Here is a 19002-nt window from a genome sequence, read left to right as displayed (position 1 = left end):
TGAATGACCTTACACCTACTCTGGAAGTGGTGAGCCATTTCTGGAACGGTTGCAATGGAGCAGTCCACCAGCAATCTAAACAGAGACCTGAGCTCATGTCTTCAGTGTTCCATGCTTTATGTTGGCTGCTGATCCAATTTCAGGTCCATTTCAAGCTTTTGCCCTTATCTATGGGGCTTTAAATTGGCTAGAAAAATGTGGCTGTGTTACACCCCACCATGGCCACTTAGTTCAATGCAATAGTACGGCTGATGGAGCCTGGGCTCCAATTAACTTTCTCAGCAAAGGCCCCCAAACGGTTGAAATTGCGGACACCAGAGAGCAAGCTGAGCCTGAATCTTACATCCTTCAAGGTACATTGCAAGACTCATCAGTTTCCTTGGGTCTTCTAACGTACAAGCTGCAGATTGACTGCAATGATTTACTTCTGGAAGTAACCACCTAGGACTTCTGTTAAGGAAATGACTAAACAGAAGGGACAGAGCAGGTCTTTACATGGAAGGAACAGATGTTACACAATGGCAGACAGATGTGAAAATGATGGAGCTCTGAGAAATGCCAGCTGTAGTGCAATCAGGGTGTGAGATTGCGCCACTGTTCCTTTCCTCTGCCTCCATCCAGGGAGGGAGCAGAAAGGTGAATACTACATGGGAGGGGCTCATTTCACAACTACCCACACCCTGCCCTGGAGGCATTTGGTATTGACCTCAGCACGGCAATGAGGCCATCCTGACACACCTGCTTTTATTGGCTCCCTGGAATAATCAGGATTAGTCAGTGGCCACAAAGAGACATGAAGATCTGCCAGATGCCAGTGGGAGTACAGGGCCAGCAACTTTTCTGTTACAAAAGAAAGGAAGATGCTGGCTGAAAGCAGCCTGAGCAGAGATGGCCTATGGGGAAGATATAGAGATGGGTCCTTCCTATAAAAAGGCAGTGGCCACTAACTTCTCCTGCTGATGGGTGAACTTCAAAATGGTCCAGAGCCTCAGCAGACCCAAGGGATTTAACAAGGCTGGACTGACCCCTTGCAGGAATGGCCTTGTGTTATTCTGAGCTTTGGCTCTTAGTCCTTGATGAGTGGAACTAGGAAGCACAGAGGTGAGGTTACATGTTTAATTTAAACCTTCCAAAAGGTATAGATCACTTCTTATTTGGCCTGGTTGCTGTATTTCAAAACAGTCACCCTGGGTCCTCCACACAACCCAGACCAGCTCATGAAGCCCATCTGTCACTTATAATCCCAAACCTGTTACCCATTTCCCCCCTCCTTGTACATCTCTTCTGTCACAGTTTCAGGGCAAATGCACCAGTATTCCCCCTCCACTGTCCTTTGAGGCTTCCCGGTTAAAATTTCCGGCTCCCAGCAGTCATCTCTCTGGGGCAGAGACCTGAGTCTCACTGACTCCTGACAAGGGATTTTAAGACTGCACAGCTCCTTGGATTGGCACTGTGATGTCCCCAGCAAGCCAGACTGCCTAAGCAGGCCAGCACCCGCGCTTTGCTTTCTCTCCAAATGCTACAACCAGTATATAACCTGCAGTCACAGCTCCATCTAAGCAAGCACTTTTATTCTTCAGATAAAAGCTCCACAGAGAAAATGCATTAGAAGAAGTTCCTACTTTCATGCTAAAAAGCTTACCAAAGGTCACACCAACCTCCAACCTTGGGCTTTGGTAGATTTAAGTCCTTCAAAAGCCACAGCTGGCTTTTCCCTGCTGGTTACAAGTTTATATCAGTCTTGAATTCAGAACCAGAACAAAAACTGGGCAGATCAGCTGTTTCTTTATGCAGTTTGGGCCTTTGATCTTGGCCTCAAGTAACAGGTAATCAGCAGACAAAGACCCTCTCCTCAGGATAAAGCTTTAAAAAACTAGATTTTTGCATGACTGGAGTTGGGTAATTTGCATTAACCTCTCCCTAGGGATGCCCCAGGAAATCCACTTCATACTTATTGTCTCAAAAGTCCATACTCGTCTGGCACATTTTCAAGATAGTCTTTTGAACTCCCATTTCTTACATCAGGCACATCTCCCCCCTGGGGAGGTTAAATACAATCCCTGCCCACAACACAAACTTACTGCAATTAGTTTTTTCAAGGATATTGCAAGAAATTGCCATATCTAGCACATCTTCTTGCCAGTCTCCCCCTTCACCAAATAAGCATCTGGAATTGCTTTCAAACTTCCCCTTATTGATGCAGCTTCAGACCACCCATCCTTTACCTTCCATCTTCCCTACTCAACTGCAATAGCTCCTCCCTGCCATTTTCTAACCACATGCAAGATACCCCTCAAATCTTGCACCAATGCTGCTTAATAAGCTGCTGTGCTGAACTTCCTACAGAAGAGGAGGCCTGAAATCTCCACTGCAATGAACTGGTCCTTCTACAAATGTTGCATCATAGGCATCCTTACTATTGACGAGTTCTAGTGGGGAGGGAGAGAAAGAGTAATATTTCCATGATGAAACACACCAACTCAGTTTATTATGAACCATGTGGTCTTTTGTCAATTACCTGCAAGTGTTCAAAAAACAGCTGGGTATTTGTGAGAACGTTTGCCAATACCAAAAGTTTTGTGAATTTCAGCACTACTTATTCACTGAGAAATTCATAACAGCGTCATTCCACAATTAAAAATGGTCATCTGATCTGGAAGCAAAAACATGACATGACTGATAAAGTGTTTTTAAGACAGCACATCAACTGAAAATGATTTGTACAAGTGGCGCAGTGAACATCCTGATGTAGTCTAAGAAAATCAGATTTAGCCCATGAACACTAGCCAAGCAACAGGTTAAATGTATAATTAATTTTATTTGTAAGATATAGTTTAGCTAGTTCAACACCCTGCATCAAGATCCTAACCCGGCACAGAAAAGCGTGCAATTCAGAATTCATTTGAAAATGGAGAGGATAGGTTAAGGAGAAAACTGATTTCAGAGGTCAGCTTCTATTTGTGTCTGGCATGGCAAGTTCTGACTAGGTGCAAAACAAAAGACCAAGAGGATTGTTAGGAACAGAGGAAGAATGAGCGCAAAGTTGTGAATAGGAAGGTCACTGGTCTTTAAGGTAAAGACAAGTCTGAACTTGGTGGATGAGTGGAAGGTAGTGAAGAGATGCAAAGAGACACTAGCAGTCAGAGCATCAGGAGGGCGGAGTGGGGAGAGAGAAGATTTTGACAGCACGATTTTGGATAGACTCGAGTGGGCACAAAATGGGATGTGGAGAGTCCAGAGAAGAGGCAGTTGCAGCAGTCAAAGCAAAAGATGGACAAGAGTTGGGGTTATAGGAACAGAGAGGGAAAGAGGATTTCAAAAGACGGAATGCAGTACAGTAAGATTTAGGGATAAAAAAAGAAAGGTGTAAAACAGATCCCTCAGTTTATATAGAGTGACAGGAAGGATAATACAGTTACAGATCTTGAGTGACACTCTGATGTATGACCATGCTTTATTATATAGCACCACAGTTTCAATATCACAGAATGAACTTTTCACCTCTTAACATAGAGAACAGCAGGTTGAGAGTCCCAGTGTTTCACTTAATCATGGAGCACACGCACATCCAGTTACATAGGTGAATCAGGGGATTGGTTTCCTAGGAGAATTGTAGCAATTAAATACAGTATGTTCCTGTTTGCCTCTTGCTAGTTTGCTTAACAAGGTGAAGAAACTGTTAGCTATTTGATCTAGCCTTGAGCATATGTCAGGAAGACCATCTGGCATAATTACAGATCAGCTGTGCCAGGATGATCAATTACGCTTTTTTAATTAATAGCTGAAGCTGAAACTCAATGCACCCAAATGTTTCTCTTCTGTTTATTAGTCTCTCTCTCAAAAAGAGACTTACATTTAATAGTAAGCAGCAGCCATATATATCTTGCTGCTTTGAATTAGTTTATTTAAATAGCAAGCAATGATGAGATGGGGCTGAACTGCAGAGTTCAGAGCTGGATCTGACCTTGCAACTCACCATTCCCATCCCCTCAGCTCACCAACTCCACAGGGATTTTCACACAAAATACCATCAGTATAGGCTCACCAAGGCACTGACTGGAAAGTTCTCAGCAGCCTGGCTCCATCAGAGCTGTGTTGCTATGGAGCTGGGTAGTGGGGCCTAGGAGGCAGTGCAGAAACACAGACCCTCTGTGCAGAGAGCGCTAAGCACCAGCAGAGGACTCAACGTCCTCATATTTTAGGGCCCTTTCCACTCCACTACTCAATAGGGGCAGGGACCACCTTTTCGTTCTGTGTTTATACAGCGCCTGGCACAATGGGGTCCTGGTTCATGACTGAGGCTCGTATGTGCTACGGCAATACAAACACCAACCAACCAACATGGCCAAAAATCCACAAAATCCTTCTAAAGATTCTGGTCCCATGTGGGTTTCCCATCATGTAGAGGATGTCTGGGGCTAAGATTTTAAAATAGTTGCATCACTGTAGGGCTTTGACTGGCTGAGACTTTGTTTAAATGGCAAAGTTGCACTGGCTTAGTTTAAATTGGTTTTTAAATTAATTTAATTAAACCTGTGGTGTTCAATGCTTAAGGTGCTTCCAGGAGCAATTCTTTATTCCATATCTTGTTCCAACGGGCTGGGCATAGAAATGTAGGGCTGGAAGGGACCTCCAGAGATCATCAAGTCCAGCCCCCCACGCTGAGGCAGGACCAAGTAAATCTAGACCATAGAATTCATAGAATTCATAGATATTTAGGTCAGAAGGGACCATTATGATCATCTAGTCCGACCTCCTGCACAATGCAGGCCACAGAATTTCACCCACCACTCCTAAAAAAGACCTCACACCTATATCTGTGCTATTGAAGTCCTCAAATTGTAGTTTGAAGACCTCAAGGAGCAGAGAATCCTCCAGCAAGTGACCCGTGCCCCATGCTACAGAGGAAGGCGAAAAACCTCCAGGGCCTTCCAATCTGCCCTGGAGGAAAATTCCTTCCCGACCCCAAATATGGCGATCAGCTAAACCCTGAGCATATGGGCAAGATTCATCAGCCAGATACTACAGAAAATTTTTTCCCGGGTAACTTGGATCTTAGACCAACCTGTTCTTAAAAATTTCCAGTCACGGAGATTCCACAACCTCCCTTGGAAGCCTACTCCAGATCTTTACCTACCCTTATAGTTGGAAAGATTTTCCTAATATCTAACCTAAATCTCCCTTGACAAGTCCATTATTTCTTGTCCTAGCTACAGTGGACATGGAGAACAACTGATCACCATCTTCTTCTTAACAGCCCTTAACATATTTGAAGACTTATCAGATCCTCCCTCAGTCTTCTTAGGACTAAAGATGCCCAGTTTTTAAAATCTTTCCTCATAGGTCAGGTTTTCTAAACCTTTTATCATTTTTGTTGCTCTTCTCTGGACTCTCTCCAATTTGCTGACATCTTTCTTAAAGCGTGGCACACAGAATTGGTCACAGTACTCCAACTGAGGTGAACAAGAGCTTCACAGCACCCTGTCTAGATTATCTTTCTGGAAAGCCCTGCCCTTAATGCCACAAAACCAGTGCAAATCCCCACGTGGACGCTTATTTCAGTTTAACTTAAACGTGTCCCCAATCAACTTAAGGTAGAGCAAAATACGCCACCCTTACACCAAACTAAAAGCATTCACACAGAGCCTTGCACTGGTTTAAATCATCGCCTTCAGTTAAACCAGTGATACTTTCTCACGTAGACGAGCCTTGAGCGTTATGGTCATTGTTCAGTGCTGGCTCTAGTTTTCTTACTGTTTATTGTACAGTTACTTCTTCAGCTGAAGAGGTAGAGGACTTTTCTTCCATTGCTGAGGTCCTGGGTTCCATTCCTACAAAACCACCAGATAGGAGCTACCAATAAAGATATATTGCTATCCCTGCAAGTAGCTCTTATACGAGGATATTTACTCCTAGAATGGAACTAGCCCATACAATAAAATACTATTGTCCTGCATATTTGACAGCAACGTTGTGGCCAGCTGTTACGAAAGCAATGAAAGACTGCCTCACTCCACAGCTGAAGGGGAGAGATTATTGGCAAATGAGTACATTTGCATTTTGTGTTTAATGAGCCAAACACAGAATCCTTTACCATCAATATTGGTACAATCCAACAGTTTTATGTATTAGGCACGTTATTTCCTTGGAGACACACCAACCACCTACCCAAATTGCTATAAAGAGGCCACATACATATACACTATGCAGATGGCTGAAAATATAAGCTTTCTGGGTAAATAGATGACCACACAATAAGCCTGTATGAGAGCTCTAGCAGCTGGACATTAATGGCAATTAAAGGTGTGCTCCATAAAATGGGCGCTGCCAGAACGTTATCACCTCATCATAATTAATAGATGCACAGACACGTCAAGGCATGGAACATTAAGGCCATATCCTCTGCCCTGTTAGACTGCACACAACCTGTTCCAGAATCAAAATGCATTTGCAGGAGAGTAGAAAATGATCTTCAGTGTATTTTTAAGCGTACCAAGATAGGACTAACATTTCCCCATGTGACTGACCCACCCTGAGACTAACAGAATGATCATGTGTCCTGACTCATCCTGCCCAGCACAGAACAGCTTGCAGTGTTTCTGTGCCAATGTCAACAGAGACTCAGGTAAGCACAAAAAAAGCAATAGGCTGTCAAGCATTTCCGTGCAGAGTCTTGCTCTGATTACTCTGGAGCAGGGAATAGGGCAGAGTAACCTGTCTGGAATATGTAACCACTGGGAATACAAACGTGCCTGCATGCACTTGTCTCTGCTGTTAACTTGTACCTTTTCTCGTCATTCACCTTTTGCCTATTGTCTAAATCCTAGTGCTCCATGGTCTGAGTTATTTGTTTGTAAAGTCCCAAGCACAACAGAGCCCTGATCCTTGTCTGGGGTCCTTCGCACTACCACATTAGACGTAAGCCAAAACAGCCCAATGACTTCAGATGGAGTTGTGGGTGCTCAATATCTCCTGAGAAACAGGCCCAAGGCATCCCACCTTGAGCACCCAAAATTAGAGGCTGCTTTTTCAGAAATTGCCTTGCCCTAACTTGATTTCCTCCTTACTCCATTAGTCAGTTCACCTGCTTGTTCCATCACATACCTGATTCTCCACGCACTTTAATTACCGAACTTTGCTCTACTGCCTGTTTATTACAGTATCGTGCTATTAGTCGCCTTAATCATGGACCTGGGGCTTCTATTCTGATCACTTTCACAGCTCAGTTTGTTTCTTGTGCTGTTGCTAATTCCCCGTTCTCTCAAGGAATTAGCAGTGTCTGGACATAGCCAGCTGCTGCTCACCCCTGCTTCTGAATGCACCCCTTCTGGGTCAGTCTCTTCCTGCACCTCCTCTTTCTCCAGCTGCCCTCCTTTTCTTCTATTCCCACCACCAGTTCCACTTTCTCTGCCCTTCCCCATCTCCCACCTCCTTGCTCTGCCACTCAGTTCTACATCCACCCCCTCTTCTGCCACCACCAGAGTCAATTGCCCCAATTCTGCCCATCTCCTTTATCTCGCCCCTCCTGACACCTTGATCCCTCTGGCCCCTCACCCTTCCATTTCACTCCACACTCCTGATCACTTTAGAACACTTGTCCCATCTCAAGATGGATCACTCAGGCAAACATCTAATCTTTTATTGCGCGCCCCCCCCCCCCCCGCCTGCCATTTAGTGAAATGCAGACCCTTCTTCTCCTACCCAGCACTGTCATGCAGCAGCTTCAGCTTTCCCCAGGGTCATTAGGCTTCTCTCCTGCTTCTTCCAATTCACCAGAACTGCCTCAGAGGACCTCTTCATGGCCAAGTTTGGAGCCTCTGGAGCTTTCCAAGGGTCTCATCTGCTTTACTGGACCGCTGCACATATCCTCCTGGAATCAGTTTCCTTTATCCTGTCAATAACACTTCATCTTGCACAATCTGGTTCCTGGCTGTGTACAGTGAAAAATAAAGTCCAAAGTCCAGTATGCCACTGTAGCAAATAGCTTACAGAGACCCACTCCACACCCTCCCATCTCACTCAAAATACGAAAATCACGCACATAGGTTCACACACAGACCATGCCCTACAGAAGAACCACACTGGTGTTGATGGGAGGTACCATGTCGGGTTGAGAACAGTGCCTATGGCTCTTGCGTGCGTGCATGGCGTTAGAAGGATCATTTTAGCAGTCTTAAGGGAACTGCTGGCCACTTAATTCAAGTGAATTACAGGCAGTCTTCCAACCTCAACATGAATTTAGCTCACTCATACATTTCACTAGCAAAAGCTGCAGGAAAGTCTCAGACAGGATTTGTGTGTCCGTCCTGCCACTCTTGGTGCAAGTGCATCTCTTGCAACAAACACCCAGTTTGATTCAGCTTCTAAAGTAAAGCCAGCCAAACCTCGGTGTTAATGGACTATTTCAACTCCTGCTCACCTGAATGTGTATAGCAATACTGCGCTCTTCACATCTGTTCCAAACATTCAGTAATTAGACTTGGTAGTAACTGACCCGGCAGTGTAATTGGACAAATAAGCCAGTTCACTTATCTGGTCAGATACTGTGGAGTCCTCAAGGTTTCTCTATGTATATTTAGATCTTGCTCAGCTTTTATAGAATAATGGCCCCCTGAATCAACACTATTCACTCCTGGTTCTAGTTCTGAAATACATCTGGAACGTTTAACTAGAGATCCTTTGATCTATGGGGGGACCCAAAGCTCAATAAGGCCTCCCATTCTCTCTCAATTTCATTCCCCTCAAGCAAGTGCTTTACTAGGGGAGAGGGTATGATTTCCAAGAGCCTCTCAATTCTTTACCTGCAAACTTGTTCAAAGGTGGGTGGGAAAGATTAGAAATAAAAGGGAAAGTTTGAATTTCTGTAGGTGCATGGTTTGAAGCCATGCAGATGGCAGTGACTTCTATTGCTGGTGATTAATTGCCAGCAGCTTAACAGAAAAAGAACTAAATCCCTTTTATATGAGAGCTGCTCACCCTTTCTCTGCCCCCAGAAATGAGTACACTTATTATTTACATGCTGAACAAATCTGAGTGCAAGTGTATGACAGGATTGCATGTGATGGTAGTGGGCAGAGCTCAACAGCCCTGAGGTTCACTTTCCATTTAGGTCTTATGTTCCTAAGAACTCATGGTTCACAGTTTCAGCCAGACATCTGCAAAGGTCAAGAAGAGATTCCTTTCCCCCCCACTGTATTCTGGGATTTAAAACAAACACACACAAACCCACCTTCCTCTGAAGCATCAGGAATAGTAACAGCTGGAGATGGGACAGAGGTGGCACCAGGCATTCTGCCTCTCAGGTGGTTGGCTGGTTTGTTCTTGCTTACATGCTCGGGGTCTAACTGATCACCATATGTGGGGTTGGGAAGGAATTTTTCCCCAGGTCAGATTGACAGTGAGCTTGTTTTGTTTTAAACCTCCCTCTGCAGCATGTGGGTGTAGGTCACTTGCCAGGATCATCTGGGTAAGCTCACTTAATGACCTTGGGCAGTGGTGTGCCTCAGCCCCTCCTACTCTCTGTCTGTGGCACCTAATAGTCTAGTCTTCTGTGGGCTGTAATATTTTGGCCTAGTTTCAGTGGTTGGGTGTAATGTGCAGGTGCTGGGTAGTGTTGGTGGCCTTTGATGTACAGGAAGTCAGACTAGATGAACTGGTGATCCCTTCTGGCCTTAAACTCTGACAAGTCAACAGATATTCTATAGGAATAATGGTCAATAACCTGTGCCAGTTCTAGGGGTTATTTTTTGTTCACGGGTTTACGAACAGCTCACCGGATGACCAGTCAACTGGAAAAGAGTAGTGTCACTCCCCCCCCGAGCTCCATCCATAAACCAAGTTGCATCCACTGGAGAGGTGACTGAGATGCCACTCACCACAGATCTTGGTAACGGGATCATCCCACTGCTTTTTTGCATGCTTCGAGCTACAGTGAAGTAATTAATGTTGAAAGGACATTCTCATCAGTCCTCAGAGCTAATAACCCATTGGGATGGGTGGCAGCATTTCACACTTTTTGGGGCTGTTGTTCCAGGCTGCCTGCAGGCTCTGGAAGACATCACTGTATGTGTTACTCCTAGATGGCATTTGAAAAGTTAGGTGAAAGCTAAGATTCTAGAGCAAAGATGGCAGCTTCCAGCCAAAAGGCCCTAGCTCACTAACCAGCTCTGTTTGGCCTCTGCTTTATAAGAGGCAGCTACACATGGCAAGCTCACTTGCTTCATTTATTGCAAGCCCCCAGTGGCCAGTGCAATGTTATTCCCTACTTCCAGCCCCTGAAGGATACTGCTCCTTTTCCCACAGTCATCAGGGAGTGGCAACACTAGGGCAGCTGAGGTAGAAGAGGCCTTCCTTCCCCATGTAGTTTCTATACTCCAGATGTTCTCACCAAGTGTCTGGTTCCTCTCTGACAGAGTATAGTGAAACCTCATAGGCTGGGATGCTCTCAGCGTTTTCCTCAGGAATTGAAATTAGGGGGAAAAAAATACATGGGGAGGAGTGAGGACTGATGAGGCATGAGACCATTAGGGTGAAGGTAGGTAGTATGGCACCATAGTAAAAACTGAAAAATGGTTCACAACCATTTTATTAGATTTAACTCACTTTTTAAAATCTCACAAATTAAAGTTGGCTACACAAATCTAGTATGAAGCACTATGTCTACCTTCATCTTGGTTTCCTGTTGTAATTTTGCACAACTCTGTTAATGAACTTCTTGAATGCAGTGCTTTCATTTTTGGTGGCTTCTCATGTGTCCAGTACTTCCAGTCCTTCATGATATGGTCATGATCACGCAGAAAGCGACTTCTTTCAGAACAAAATTCTATTCAATGAGGAAAAAGAACACTCAGTTATAGCTGTCGTGACTGGGACTAGAAAGAGATGAATTCCTACTTCTTTCATCCCAGGAAACATAGCACAAAAATTAGGTTGAACCACTAGTGATGATAAAGAAGTTGAAGTTAAATCTACACTTGTTCATTGTATGATATTCCACTCTGTGTTCAAATTCTCTATTCTGTCCTGGTCACATGGCAGCCCCATTGCAGGGAGTGCCTCACTCCACTGAACTGTCAGTGTTTTGTAAGACAGGCATCTGTAAAAGCTACATAGAGGTTGATAGAATCCAGAAGTTGGTGTTGTAGACATGTAAGAATCAAGTCTGTGTATTTTACTTTTTCAGCTGGCTTATACTAACTCCTTAAATGAAGTGCCCTAATTAGTCAACTTCTGAACTGAAGTCTTTGCTTCTTTCAGTGCGTTTTCAATAGATATCTGATTGATACAAGTGTAGTTTTCATTGCTGGACAGAGATCTACTACTATTGTAGAAGATGCCTGGATGGCATTGTATAATGACCCAAGTGGTTTCAACAGTGGACTTACGAGAGAATGGCAATTGTCTTCTCTGAAGTTAGTAGCAAAAGGAGTCCACCAGCCTAACTACTGAGATCCGTCCCATCTCGGTAGTTTCCAAAGCCAATAATAATGGTTGAAGTAATTTTAAGACAATAGCCAAGGATCACTCATGAGAAAGCCAGCAGGTTTTCCCAGGTTGGACTAATTTGAACTTCAGTCCCAGTGTATCATCTATATTTTCCAAGATGACTTTTGGACTTTTTCCTTTTGGACTCTTGCTGGCGAGAAAAAAAAAAAAAAAAAAAAAAAAAAGAGTATGATGATATTAAATGCCTTTGAAGATTCTGTAGCTCGTACTAGTAGGAGTAGACAGCCTCTGTAGTTTGAATAGGAGAGTTTAGAGTTACACTTTTCTCTGAGCAAGCTTTGTACTTCACTAGGTCTTCCAGAGAAGTTTGCAGCTCCATCAAATGCACAAGCAGCCCTCTCTCTGAAGTTCAATTTACAAGCATTTAACTCTAAGACGTGTGTTGTCAGAGTTTTAGCCATGTGTCTTCTATAACCTGAACATCTAGAAATTCATCTACTGGCCTACGACTGACATCACGATAACATATGCAGTGACTTAATACTTGACACCTATTTGCATTGATTCATTCATCAGCCATGTATGCACATTTTCTGAATGTGGTGAGAGAGTTCTTCACTTTTTCAACTGCGGAGTCTTTCACTGTTGCACCACATGATTCTAACCATGTCAGTTGAGTTTCTTGAAGAAAGAGAGTGAGCATTTGCTGGTCTTTGGTCAGAAGCAGTATCCAACTTTAGAATTAACAAATGACCATGCACTTCACATTGGCCTCCAGTGTGTAGAGCGTGGTATCTCTTGCTTAAAGAGCAAGTATGATGTGACAGCCATGTTTGTTTGAATAAATTGTGTCTCCAGCATTTTTAACAACCTTGTTAAGTACTTCTAAAATTGGCTGTGACAATGACTGGCTTATAAGGCTTTCTGCATCTCCATGCAATCTAGAGGATTTGTGTTTTGCACCTTTTCACATAGTTTGTCAGCATTGGCTTTGCTGATCGCTCTGGCAATCCAAGCTCCTCCACTTTTATTATATAAATCCATGGTATGCTCACATCTTGAATACTGCATGCAGTTCCTGTCACCCCCTCTCAAAAAAGATGTACTGGAATTGGAAAAAGTACAGAGAAGGGTAACTAAAATGATTAGGGGTATGGAACAACTTCCATAGGAGGAGAGATTAAAAAGACTGGGACTTTTCAGCTTGGAAAAGAGAGGACTAAGAGAAGAGAGGACTAAGAGGAGATATGACTTGACTGGTGTGGAGAAAGTGAATAAGCTCCTTCACATAACACAAGAACTAGGGGTCACCCAATGAAATTAATAGGCAGCAAGTTTAAAAACAGACAAAAGGAAGTATTTCTTAAAACACAATACAGAGTCAACCTGTGGAACTTTTCGCCAGGAGATATTGTGAAGGCCAAAACTATTACTGGGTTCAAAAAAGAACGAGATACTCATGAAGGATATGCCCATCAATGGCTATTAGCCAGGGTGGGTAGGGATGCAACACCTTGCCCTGAGAGCCTCTGCTTGCTAGAAGCTGGGAATGCACAACAGAGGATGAATCACTCAGTAATTGCCTTGTTCTGTTAATTCCCTTTGAAGCACCTGGCATTGGCCACTATTGGAAGACAGGGTACTGGACTAGATGGACCATTGGTCTAACCCAATATGGCTGTTCTTATGTTAAAATTAATTATAATAAAAATGTTTATTACAGAAACTCCAAGATAATGACCTCTCAAGATAGCAACTTTTTTTTTTTTTTTTAAATCTTTGCTTACTAGGAAATGTTTATTTATATAAAAGTTTCTTAGTCACAAATCTAGCATTCTGGAGCAAAGTCACTAAAATGTAGTCCAACAAACAAATGTTCTTTTCACACGCCCCTCTCTTCTCCCTCTACTGCATCCCACTCATAGTTATTGTCCTTGGTCAGTGAAGACCTGGAGTTCAGAGGTGCTTTCACATGAGTTCACCTCCCATCCTGGGAGAAGGCATCATGCTTGGTCGTCCAGCTGCTCACCACTCGCTCTGGTCACTCTGGCTGCTGCTGTTTGTTGTGCCACCATTCACTCCACTGCTGATGGCCCTGTACCATCACCTTCTGCTGCCACTGTGACCTCTGCGAGTCGTCTCTTGAAGTTCTGCCTAGCACTCAGTGATTTCAGCTCTCAGTGGGAGAGCCACACAGTGAGTGCAGGCTGGACTGTCATTTCCACAGAAATGCTGTCCTGCAGCAGGTCTAAGCACTTAGACCTGATTATTAGTGATTTCAGCTCTAGTGATGACTTAAAACAAAACAAAGACTCTCTATGGAGCCTGTCAAGGTTCCTTCCCCACTCTGAACTCTAGGGTACAGATGTGGGACCTGCATGAAAACCTCCTAAGCTTACTTTTACCAGCTTAGGTTAAAACTTCCCGAAGGTACAAACTATTTTACCTTTTGCCCTTGGACTTTATTGCTGCCACCACCAAACGTGTAACCGGTATATTACTGGGAAAGAGTCCATTTGGAAACGTCTCTTACACCCCCTTTCCTGGGCTTGATAAAAATCCTCACCAATTTGCATAGGTGAACACGGGCCCAAACCCTTGGATCTTAAGAACAATGAAAAAGCAATCAGATTCTTAAAAGAAGAATTTTAATAGATGAAAAAGTAAAAAGAATCACCTCTATAAAATCAGGATGGTAAATACCTTACAGGGTAACCAGATTCAAGACATAGAGAATCCCTCTAGGCAAAACCTTAAGTTACAAAAAGACACAAAAACAGTAATCTACATTCCATTCAGCACAGCTGATTTTCTCAGCCATTTAAAGAAATCAGAATCTAACATCTATCTAGCTAGATTACTTACTAAATTCTAAGATTCCATTCCTTTTCTGTCCCCGGCAAAAGCATCACACAGACCGAGAAAGTCTTTGTTTCTCCCTCCCCCCAGCTTTTGAAAGTATCTTGTCTCCTCATTGGTCATTTTGGTCAGGTGCCAGTGAGGTTATCCTAGCTTCTTAACCCTTTGCAGGTGAAAGGGTTTTTCCTCTGGCCAGGAGGGATTTAAAGGTGTTTACCCTTCCCTTTATATTTATGACATAGCCTAATAAGCTCTATCTTTAAATAGGGGAGAGGGGCAAGTCAAATAGTGCCTGTGACTCTTAGGCACAGCCCACACCACCAAGCAAAACCCCGTCCCACGCCACCCACCTCTCCCCACTGGGATCTGCCATCCAAACCTCTTGCTTCACAAGTGCAGTTCACTTGAGGGGTGACCAATGCTTAATTTGTAATGAAAGAGGAGCCGGGACTCAAGCAAGGTTTTTACTTTCCTAATTAATGTGGCAAGCCCGGAACTATGTACTGCCAAGCCTAGAAGTGCCAGGGCTCAGTCCTGGCAAAAATTAAGCCTTGAGGGTGACCCCTTCAATCAGGGCAGGCTAAGTACAGTTCTGCTGCCCTTTACTCAATCAACAACAACATTTCATGACCCCCACATTCAATACCAAAATGTGGGGGTCATGGACCTGGGGATTACAGTGGATGAGAAGCTGGATATGAGTCAGCAGGGTGCCCTTGTTGCCAAAAAGGCCAACGGTATATTGGATGTATTAGTAGGAGCATTGCCAGCAGATGGAGGGAAGTGATTATTCCCCTCTATTCGGCACTGGTGAGGCCATATCTGGAGTACTGCGTCCAGTTTTGGTCCCCTCACTACAGAAGGGATGTGGACAATTTGGAGAGAGTCCAGCGGAGGGCAACGAAAATGATTAGGGGGCTGGGGCACATGACTTACGAGGAGAGGCTGAGGGAACTGGGATTATTTAGTCTGCAGAAGAGAAGAGTGAGGGGGGGATTTGATAGCAGCCTTCAACTGCCTGAAGGGGGGTTCCAAAGAGGATGGAGCTTGGCTGTTCTCAGTGGTGGCAGATGACAGAACAAGGAACAATGGTCTCAACTTGCAGTGGTGGCGGTCTAGGCTGGATATTAGGAAACACTATTTCACTAGGGGGGTGGTGAAGCACTGGAATAGGTTACCTAAGGAGGTGGTGGAATCTCCATCCTTAGAGGTTTTTAAGGCCCGGCTTGACAAAGCCCTGGCTGGGATGATTTAGTTGGTGTTGGTCTGCTTTGAGCAGGGGATTGGACTAAATGACTTCCTGAGGACTCTTCCAACCCTAATCTTCTATGATTCTAAAATTATTTGTAACCCAACACCAGCCAAAATGGATCACTTGGGCAGCACAGCTCTGTCTGCTGGGTACCTAGGCAGAGTAGGTGAGTTCATATAAATAATCTGATCCTGAATCCTTCCCCTGGCTCATCACTAGCTGTCAGGGGAGAGCTCATTCAGACCTTGCTTACAAATCATAATTTGAAATTATAATGTTGGCCAACATTACCGAAATGAATGTGCCAGCATTGTCAGAAAACACAGCAGCTGTGTGAAGAAGCTAGTCTTTGTTCATACTTTTCAAACCTATTTTACTTTTTCAGGTACAAGTATTTTATCATACACTGTACAGGCTTTTTAAATGGGAATTGAAACATGAATACAAATTCACATTTCCAACCAATGATGAAATTGGAATCACTGCATTTAACGAGTTGACCACTTTGGGGGGGGGGGGGGGAGGAAGAGTTGGGGAAAGTCAGGCAGGATTTACACCACCACTGGGCAGCAGGGGGGTGTAGGGAAATCCCTGGATGCTCTAGGATGGAGGGTGGAAAGGTGCTTCCACTGAACCTTCATGCAGTGGGACAATATGTGGGGGAGAAGACAGAGACAAATGGTGAGAATATGTCCCCCAACTCTTATAAAGAGAACAAAAAGATGATAAAAGGAACCAACAAGAGATGTGTGGAGAAAGCTACTCTCACAAACTTAAGTTGTTCCTAAACTTGTTTCCTTCTCTTGCCCCATTCACCCATTACCGATCTTGAAATCCTCCTTGTGCAACATCAAATTTAAATGTTGGCATGATGCTGTATTTGTCTGCAAATTCTCACACATCCCTATAAACATATAAACACTTCAACCTCTCCCCTTGGGAATCTATTTGCTTGTTTGTTAGTGCTCCCTGTCAGGCTAAACTTCCCCTTTGCAGAATTTCATGCCATTAATCACACATTTTCGTATATCCCTTTCCTCCAGCTGCACCCAGGGAGAATTGTGATGGTTTTGAACAGTTGTTATTAAACTAATTAGGCTGATGAAAAAAATCTGCAAGACCAGTGGAGCAACTTTCCTTCATTCTACAGTTACTTCTGAAAATTTCCAGTCTTCGGTTAAAAAAAAAAAAAAAAAAGACCTAACGAATCAAATTAATTATATAATTGACACCTAAAATGCCTGAAAGTCACTTTTGGGGGAACGGGGTGCGCACATGCAGCCTGCTCATAGATGCTACCCTAGAAATTCAAGCTGTTAGCAATTTTCTTCCATCAGCATTTGAGATCAGTACATAGGGTTTTGTACTGTATCAGACGTTGTACCTTATGCTAGAAAAGAGATTGGTTACCAATTTTAATAGATGACGGGGATGACTTTTTACCCTTCCTTATTGTTCCTATCAGAATTTTTGCTGAAGCAAGTCTGCCACTGGTATCAAGCTTTGATAAGAGTTATTTCTGGACTCTGATCTTGCTGCTATTCTTTGCTCTAGAAGCATTTGTTTATTTTTCACTTACTGTAAAAGAATAAAACATTTCTGGACAATGCTACAGAGAGAGTGCCTGAGGGCAAATGCATTTCAGGCCAGCAGCTCAACAACATATGGATCTCATCTAGATTTTGTTCTAGGCTTTAGAAGAAAAGGCTCTGTCTCATTAGTTTGGTTGAAGACAGAGCAGAAGAATCAGGATTAAAGAAAGAGAATCATAAAGCTACATTAGTCTGGTGACAGAGCAAGATCCTCAACAAGTCCAAGGACCAAGTGGCCAAGGACAGAAAGTATCATTTTACACATAATGTCATTGAAAGTTGGTCTTTTCCTCTCCTGCTTCCAAAGCTTTCAATTGCCATTAGCCTGATGTACCTTAGTGTAGCCGACTCACATTGTTTAGAGGTTTCCTTCTTGTAAGTTATTGGCTGCAAGGCTCCTAGATCTTTAACCACTAGGCTCCCTGATCAGTTTGCTACCACGACATACGCGGTGTGGTCACCGTTCACCTCCCCAGGTTAGCGAGAGCAAACGCAAACCAAACACTCCCCAGCCCAGGGACCCCTCTGTGACATCGGTCTGTAGAGAAAGAAGGAAGTGCAGGGCTCACACACACAGGCAGAGTCACCATCAGAGCAACCACACCACAGGGCTCTGCCTTGTCGTGCTTGTTCTTTTATTTGCTGCTTTCTGAAACCCAAGGAGAAGAATGGAGGGGGCTTGTGCTGGAGACTGGGACATTGGGGTGGATGGGGGGGGGGAGAACCCCGTCCCTCCATAGGGAAAACTATCACTTTGGGGGGGAAGGGAAGGGCAGGGCGGGCCAGGGCATTAGCATGAGACTCACCTGAGCAAAGCCTTCCATCACCGCGATACACACCCTCCTACTCACGGAACTGTATCCCGGAGCTTCTACCTGGCCCAGGCTGCTTAGAGAGCGGAGCGGAGCGCAGCCCTCTTGGGTGGGGGAATAAGAGAGAGGGTTTCGGCTCCTCTCCTCTAAACATGGAGAAAATTCCCAACCCAGGAGACCCCCTTTCTTCATTCTCCAGCCCCCGGCAGACTAATAAGGGGAGTGGTCTCTAAACACGAAGCATAAAACCTGCAGGTACCTAGCCCTCCCCTCCCCAGCTCTCAGTCCGCTCACCCGCAGAACTTTACCTGCTGCTCCAGCCCCAAGCGCACCTGTCGCTCTCTGGATACAGGTGAGCGGCTGACGCAGAGCAAGCAGGCACAGGTGAGGGAGGGAACTGAGGAGGCACAAGGCTCCGCCCCATTCTCCCGAGCCCAAACCTCTGGGGAGGAAAAAAAAGGAAACCCCTTCTAGTCAATGGGGTCCCCGCTTTTAATTAGTGTTATGGCTGGAGTTTTCATAAGAAGCTGGGAGAATTTTCCTTTACCCCAAATTTCCTAATATTTACACTTACTTCTAACATTCTGCCTGTGTATTTCCTCTGTCCTGTGCTGTTGATTTGCACTTTGTTTTCTATGTCTGGAAGCAGCCTGGCAAGTCCCTTGGCACAAGTTTAGGGTGATGGTCTTATAGCTTCTGCGTCACATTCCTTTTTACTTAAAACAAAATACAGAAGAGAGGGGTGGAAATAAACGCTGGCTTTATTATGTTATAAAGCACTGGAAAGATCCTGATGTTCTGAGCCCGCAGGCATCCCAGAGCGGGAGGTCCTGAACCTCTGAAAGTTCAGCCATATATTTTAAATCATGAATATCTTGGACATTCTAATTTAGGATCTAATTTGCTTCCAAGGCTTTGTTACTTTTCAGTTATTACAGGAGTCTGTGGTTTTGTGACACATGTTCTTTAAATAAAAAAAGACATTTTTGGTAAACAAATAAGGGTGAAATCTTGGGACCATTGAAGTCAATGGGAGTTTTGC

At 44.1% G+C, this 19002-nt stretch overlaps 1 protein-coding gene across 5 annotated transcripts in view; it reads right to left on the bottom strand.

Annotated features, from left to right (window-relative positions):
- Positions 1 to 18305, bottom strand: part of LOC311511261 (transmembrane protein 45B-like) — a 28227-nt gene extending 9922 nt beyond the window's left edge. The window contains exons 1-3 of one of the 5 annotated variants that reach the window (XM_084611680.1): positions 18269 to 18305; positions 7702 to 7930; positions 2519 to 2653 (exon numbers count right to left, since the gene is read on the bottom strand). The gene's annotated coding sequence lies outside the window, so the exon portion shown is untranslated. Of the gene's footprint in view, positions 1 to 2518; positions 2654 to 5754; positions 5817 to 7701; positions 7931 to 17954; positions 18025 to 18268 lie in introns of those variants that run through there. The other 4 variants (XM_084611679.1, XM_084611681.1, XM_084611682.1 and 1 more) reach the window with 4 other exon arrangements.
- Between the last annotated feature and the right edge of the window lie 697 nt (positions 18306 to 19002).

Source organism: Lepidochelys olivacea (genome assembly GCF_965140295.1).
Source record: "Lepidochelys olivacea isolate rLepOli2 genome assembly, chromosome: 22".
NCBI classification, from domain to species: Eukaryota; Metazoa; Chordata; order Testudines; family Cheloniidae; genus Lepidochelys; species Lepidochelys olivacea.
Note: the sequence above shows the minus strand (reverse complement) of the source record. Positions and strands in the feature narration are given on the sequence as shown.